This window comes from Nicotiana tabacum, chromosome 11 (genome assembly GCF_000715075.1).
Source record: "Nicotiana tabacum cultivar K326 chromosome 11, ASM71507v2, whole genome shotgun sequence".
Lineage (NCBI taxonomy): Eukaryota > Viridiplantae > Streptophyta > Magnoliopsida > Solanales > Solanaceae > Nicotiana > Nicotiana tabacum.
This window is the reverse complement of record NC_134090.1, coordinates 101,367,733-101,375,243: the sequence shown is the minus strand read 5'-3', so window position 1 is coordinate 101,375,243 and position 7,511 is coordinate 101,367,733. Positions and strand designations below refer to the sequence as shown.

The 7,511-nt window shown below is 40.9% G+C and overlaps 1 long non-coding RNA gene across 1 annotated transcript; it reads right to left on the bottom strand.

The window, feature by feature from the left end:
• Nucleotides 1-5,400: 5,400 nt before the first annotated feature.
• On the bottom strand, nt 5,401-6,127 carry LOC142166544 (uncharacterized). Its single transcript, XR_012696957.1, has 3 exons — nt 6,020-6,127; nt 5,757-5,817; nt 5,401-5,453 (listed from the first exon to the last, which is right to left on the bottom strand). It is a non-coding gene; the product is annotated as an uncharacterized LOC142166544 (long non-coding RNA).
• Nucleotides 6,128-7,511: the final 1,384 nt, after the last annotated feature.

Genomic DNA, 7,511 nt, shown 5'->3' with positions numbered 1-7,511 from the left:
ATACTGTTTTACTAATGCCCGAGGGGCTTGTGAGTATTTTTGACTAAGTAAGGCCGAGGTCCTAGTTGTGAGGAAATACTGATACTGATTGAGGCCGAGGGCTTGAGATATGTACACCACGAGGTGGCTTATCGATATTGTTTATGAGGCCGAGGGCATGAGATATATACGCCACGAGGTGGATTGACTAATATGAGGCCGAGGGCCTAGATTTGATGCCACGAGATGGCTTGATATTGCGCTTGGGCCATAAGGGGCCCCTCCCGGAGTCCGTACACCCCAGTGAGCGCGGGTACCCATTGTGATGTGAGATATAGCCCGAGGGGCTGATATTGTTCTATGTGATAGCCCGAGAGGCTGGCATTATTCTATGTGATTTGCCCGAGGTGCTAGTACCGTTCTATGTGATTGACCGAGGTGTTGTTATTATTCTGCGATATTTTCCGAGGGGTATAGTTGTTGAGATTGTGCCCGAGGGGAGAACCTTTATATGTTTATCTTTCATATTTACCTGTCAATTACTTGTTTTACTTGTTGAAAAAGGAATTTTCACTTGACTTTTCACCGTTTTACTGTTTTAAGTGATTTAACTGCTTCATTATAGAATTCTTTGTGCCTTATGTGATTTCTTACCTTCAGTCATTATTTATATTTGTTACTCACTGAGTTGGAGTACTCACTTTACTCCCTGCACCCTGTGTGAAGATTCATGCGTAGCTGGTATCGCTCTTGAGTGCTGATTCCTCCAGTTCCAAGCGATTTTTTTTCCGGAGACTACGAGGTAGCTGTTGACGTCCGCAACCCCGAGTCTCTACTTCTCTATCGTTTCTGTTTTCCTTTCAAACACTTGTAGTAGTTTATGACTTTACCAAACTAGTATTATGGTTTAGAGATGCTCATGACTTGTCACACCCCGGTTAGGGTTGTGTTGGGTTGTGTATCCGCTACTTATTATCATTAAATCATGTTTAGACTGCTTTTATATTGTTTAACTATTTTAAAAAGTGAATTGGGTTTAATTGGATTGCCTTGTCTTCACGAGAGGCACCATCACAACCGGGTTCGGGGTTAGGGTTGTGATAAGTTGGTATCAGAGCCTAGGTTACATAGGTCTCACGAGTCATAAGCAGGTTTAGTTGAGTCTCGCAGATCGGTACGGAGACATCTGTATTTATGCTCGAGAGGCTGCAAAACCTTTAGGAAGAACTTCACATTCTTGAATTCATATCGTGCATCCTTTATTCAGCTTGAAAAGTAACTCTTGAAATTCCTTCCATGCATTCGTATGCGCGCATGAGTGCTCAGTATCATATATGCATCGCTGGCTTGTGATTTCCCGATCAAGGGGCGGGATATGATCTCTGTGTGTTGATGTTGGGCCAGTCTGGAGGACTTGAGGCCGGATTTTTGCCTATAGCTTGAGCACCGAGGTGATGATTGTGTGAGCACGTGTTTTCGAACTTGTATGTTCGGTAGTTCCCTATTAAGGGACGTGATGACTGGTTGACTATGTGATGAGTGTGATGTGATTGCGAGATGTGTCCATATGATTCGAATGAGACGAGAAGGGTCTGCTTGAGCATAGAAGAACTATTTAGTGCTTGATTTTCATCTTGATTTAATGTGTAGCCCCGAGTGTGGGTATGTTGAATGATCTTTTCCTATTGTCTAGTTGGGAAATGAAGTAGATTTTATGTCGTGATATGGGTTCAGACCCAGGAAGATTAAGTGATTATGTAATAGTTATGATTATGGGAGAGTATAGAGAGATACCAGTTTGAGGCGAAAAAAGTGGGTTATCTCCTGCAGATTATTCTGAAGTTTGTGTGATCCTTATGTCATTTATTGGGAGATCTCTGTTACTAGTGAAAGATATCTGTTACAATTGAGTTTGAGTTACTTAAGAGAGTGGGCATGTCTGTTACGAGGATGAATACGACATTTGCAGAAGATTTAAAGTACTAGATGGCTGTGTTGTATAAGCTTATGAAAGGATTTAGTTGAATCTCCCTATGGTATTATGGCAGTAATAGAGTATATGCATTATGAGTTATAGTGTGTTTTGATCTATGGCTTTGAGACAAGTGGGGGAGTCTGCTATTGATATAGCAATTGCACGGTATGTGCTATGTTGGCTCCAGTTTGAGACGTTCGGGTGAATCAGTTATGGCCTACGGAGGTTGAGATCGAGGATGGCTCGGGTACAGGGAAATTTTGACGAAGATTATATTATGCTTCATAAGTGTATCATGGAATGTCTTGAATTGTTGTTGGTAAAGGATGCTCTGTGCATAGAGCAGGAAATTGCTTGGTTGTAATGAAATGATGTCACATTCTGTGGTGTTAGAGTTCCAACGAGGCATGGGTTGTTCGGTTCGCTTGATCAGGCTAATTGCAGTTTGAATAGGGTGAATGAATCTCGAGAATGGTTCCAATGTGTTCAAGATTCTACATGTAACAATGGGGTATTTTAAAGTCGTATATGTGGTTAGGAACTGAGTTTTCATTTGGGAGATGTCAAGACTTGTGGTACTATCTACATTAACTATGGGATTCTATATATCAATATTAGGAAGGTAATGGTTCCAGATTCGTAGGAAGTCTCTTCGGGGTAGGTATTTTGAACGTGGTGATTTTGGAAATATTTAAGAGAGTACTCAGCTGCTTACGGGTCTTAGACAGTGTGGTTTTATGCTTGGGTCTCGTGTGGTAAGTCTGGGTTGAGGAATTGTGGTGCTACAACTAGAGGGGATATCAAGTTGAAGGTAAATCAGAAGGAAACTAGGATAGATGGGATAGCTGGGTAGTAGGCCGGATCGGTATGGTAATGATATGATTAGTTCCTTGGGTGTGTACGGGGTAATGAGTTCCTACAGGTATTTCACGGAAATGCTCTTAGGTTTTGATGGCTTGCGTATCTTGCCGAGTTAGAAGGATTCGGTGTAGGTCTGGTTTGTGCGAGGGGAACTTGGAGAGTTCTTGATGGTTTCTACCTCGATTGGAGATGTATATTTTCTATGGGCATGAGGAGCAGGGGATGCATAGTGATTTTCTTCTAGATGAGATCAATGGAAAGTTCTTGACTAGCTGAGTACGTAGATGTTTCTGGATCGAAAGGGAGATGAAGTTCTTATGTTATCCTAGGATGGTATGGTATATGTGGTATGTTGTGGAGGATTGACATTTGCGTCTGTAAGGTTACAGTTTAGTTTAGAACGGAAAGTCATAAAATTCTTAGGCAGCACGGGCAGTTTCAGATGATTAGAGAAATGAGCTTCAGATGATTAGGGGGATGATCTCCAGATGATTAAGGAAATGGTATTGCTAAATGGGAGTGATTTGACGAGGGTATATATTTCAGAAAAGGCAATGTGATTAAGTTGATGGTACTTTGGTAGAATTGCGGCGCTTTCTTGTTAGATCGACTGCTGATAATGGAGTTTGCTTGGTGACACAGGGGAATTTTAGAGTATCTTTCGTGGAATGATTGGGTCTTTGAGGTGCGGTATGCATTCGGACGGCGGAATTGGGATAAAGTATGTTGATTCATGTGCCATATGGATTTGGAGACATGGAAGTTCTCACATTCAGGCTATATTGTGGTTGTGAGTCGTGTGTATCAGCACTGTTTAGTGACTATCGGGGTTTGGAGACCCGAGCAGATCTTTTGTGCTTGGATGTTAGATTTTGGATGGGATATTGGGTTCAAACTGGTTGTCTCCGTGTTGTGTCATTCTGGGCTATTACGCTAAGGTGACATTATTGGCTTGCCGAAAATGCCACAGATTGAGTGGCGAGGTCCGTAGGATTATGCCCTAGTGGAGTGGTTTTATATTTCGAAGACCCAGCGGGCGGCTAGGAAGGATTGTCTTTCTTATTTGGGATTTTGTGATAGATGTCAGTGTAGAGGCTTCTACCATTTATTTAGTTCCGGTGGTGAGGAGCTTTTCGGATGTATTTCTTAGGCCGAGCAAGGTTATTGATTTTGGTATTAATTTGATGTCGGGCACCGTATCGTATGGCACCGGTAGAGTTAAAGGTGTTGAAGAGCAGCTCCAGGATTTTCGTGATAAGGAGTTCGTTGGCAGGCCAACATGGATGCGTGTTCTAATTTGAGTCAGCTTGGTTGGACCCGAATTGTATTGTTGAGGGATGTGTTGATTTGACCGTTGTTGAGATTACTAGTAATCTGGGGAGATCTATGAGTTACTTTTGTCACAACCCAAACTGGAGGGCCATGACTAGCACCCGGCCATACTTGCCGAGCACCAACGTACATTTTATCTAACCTTCTTTATTATCTCTTAGGGCCAACGATATCAATATAATTGGTAGACATGGATCATGGACAACTAACAATAAAAGATGATGACATGAACATACATAACATGGGATGACCAGACAATTAAGAAACTATATATAAGGTACGAGCTACCATGCTACCATGAAAGACTATACAACAAAAATCAACCGACAAAGCATACCAAACTATACATGAGTCGACACCTATCTATGAGCCTCTAAAGGAACATAAGTGCTGCAACATTGCCGAATAGGGCCCCGACATACCCATAATGTCTATAACAAAAATGCATACCAAGATCACGGCAAGTCCGAAGAAGGGATCTTGCCAATCACCGCTGAATTGGACCGCCTACTGTGGTGGGGGAGCTGCGCCTGGCTGTCTATCAGGACCTGCAGCACGACATGTAGCGTCCACAAATAAAAGGACGTCAGTACGAATAAAGTACTGAGTATGTAAGGCAGGGAACCATAAGTACGAACAGTAATGTAAGCAGGGATAGAGAATATACAACCTGTAATGTCTGGGTACCTCTGAGGGCTACTGACATGCAATGCATGATACATATGTATATATGCATAAAATTTTAAAACATACGCCTCTGTGGGCATCATCATCATCATATCATACCCGACCGTAATAGGCTCAGTAAAAACGTACCCGACCATTATAAGGCTCGGTAGAATCGTACCCGGCCACGTGGAGCTCGGTAAAACCCAACTAATCAATGGTTTCACAATAGGTGCCGTACCCGGCCGGCTATAGCGTGACTCGGTAGAGTAAAATAAATACATATATAATACTGCATGCTCGACTCATGGAATCATGTTCTTAACCTTTCGGAGTGACGTAAGGTCGGTATCCTCTGTACACGTTATTAGGAAAAGCTCTTCACTATGAACCTTATAAGAATTAGGAAGTACCAACAACATTGATAATATAAGAATAAGAGAAGCAACATCAACATTAATCGTTCCATAAGAGGGGAAATAATGTAAGTATTGCTAGCTTCTAAGAGTAGAGTATCTTTGGAAGCTCGTTCATTACATTATGTATAATCAGAGTCGTGCAAAAGAAGGAAAGGGATAACCTCACATACCTTGTATATACTGCCCAACCTCAAGCTATGCAAATGTCAAGACTCCTTAGTCTACAATAGGAGAAATGACACTATCATTAACGTTTAAGCGTCGTAACTATTATGTACCGACCACAACCTATTTTATGATGAAACGGACATCACCTCCCCTATTTATATGACTTCCACAAGTGAAAACAATCACCAAACAGCCCAAACAACATCAATGTTAATCATATTGAACCTCCCAAAATAGTCCACCAACTGATAACATTACTACCAAGCCTTTCGATATATATTCCACAAGTTCTAGCTTCAATGACTTAACCGAAACTTGGATAATCTTAAATACATATAGAGTAAGAGGTTCCTTACCTTTATACAGAAAGAACAACTCCAATTTGACCTTAATTTTCCATGAAATATCCCTCCAATGCTGCCACAACAACAAGAAAGCGAAACTAGCAATCAATTAGTGTTTTTCGGCACTAAAATCACTTTAGAAGGCTTGAAATATTCTAGGGTTGATATTAAGAACTTGATGGAGTATTTACAGAATATAAACCTTTTAAAACAACCTCCCACACGAGCTGGAACAACACAAAAATGAGCAACAACAAGAAGAAAAAGAAACTTACTAGCGCCACGGGATTCCCGACACTTGATTTGTGTTGTTTGCCCTTTGTTTGGGTCTTGAATCTTGAGAGAACCTTGAGAGGGTGTTCCTAGGGTTCTAAGGTCTGAATATCTTAAAAAATGACTTAAAACGTGTTGGAGGCATCATATATATACCCAAATGTCTTAACCCGCCTAAGTGGGCCCCATAGAGAGGTACTTGGTGCAGTCTCACAAAAACGCGAATATCTCTCTACTCCGAGATTGTATCGATGAATGGTTTAATGCGTTGGAAACTAGACTCATAGATATTCAATTTTGTGGGTAGAGTACCCCATAATTCTAAGTAAATTGGGAGAAAATCTTAGTAAATTTGACCTAATGTTTAAGTAAAATTATGAACCTAAGTTGTGACAACTTTTGTTGACTTTTGTCTCATAACTCGTTTGACTTCAAGACTTATAATACGGATATTATATGATTCTAATACCTTAAAACACTACCTATTGAGTGTATTAAGCACCTCTAGGTTTATCCAAAAATACGGCTGACAACATCCTTGATTTGTTTAACTTCTAATACTTGCTAACCACCCTTATACACCTTTGTATCATTCAAGACCAATAGGATTAACTTCTTATCATCTTAAAGATAATTTCTTCATGGATTTACGTTGACTATCTTATGGCATGAGCTAACATACATGAATATGGGTTGTAAAAACTTTTCTGTGTTGCGAGGTGTTATGATTTGTTGGTTATAGGCACATATGGTGCGGTTCTATTGGGGTTTCATAGTGAAAGTCGAGCGGGAAGAGAAATTGGGTGTTTCTTATTAGTGCGCGTATTGTGCAAGTTGTGGCTTAGGCCTGCATTGATGAGTCATGTCACCTGAGTAGTGTGTTGGATTAGAGGAGACCGTTGGGATCATTAATGAATACGAACAGGTTCAATTTCAGCATATTGGAAGGATAATATCGAGCTTCGGCTCAGAAATTTGCTGTTGTATTTGCCAAAGGATAAATGGCTTCTTGAATGGTTGATCTGAGAAATGGTTATGGCTTACCGCATGTTTTAGTGATCATTGGCAGTATATGAAAGTATTGGGGTGAGACTTTAGTTGATAAGAGTTTTTTTATCGGTATTCGGGTGTTGTGTGCGACTGCTGTAAATAGAAGTTATCACTACGAGTGTTTGAGTTATGTGGTATATCAAGTGATTGCACCTGAGATTGCAAGTATGGGTGATTACAACTTGTTCGGGCTTATTCTGAAAATAGATGTGAGATTCTGATCTTATGAATGATTTTAGAAGTGGGAATGTGGTTCTAAGGCTTATGGGCTAGGTTGGAATGTGGAAATGCAGTTTCATTGTGTTATCAGACCTATATAAGATAGGGTGACGTGGGATCGCACCCGGGTATATGCAGGGTAAGGTTATTCAGCGATTGGTTGGCTTTTGGAACAACTCTGGGCACGTTCGAGGACGAACGTATGTTTAAGTGGGGATGATGTAA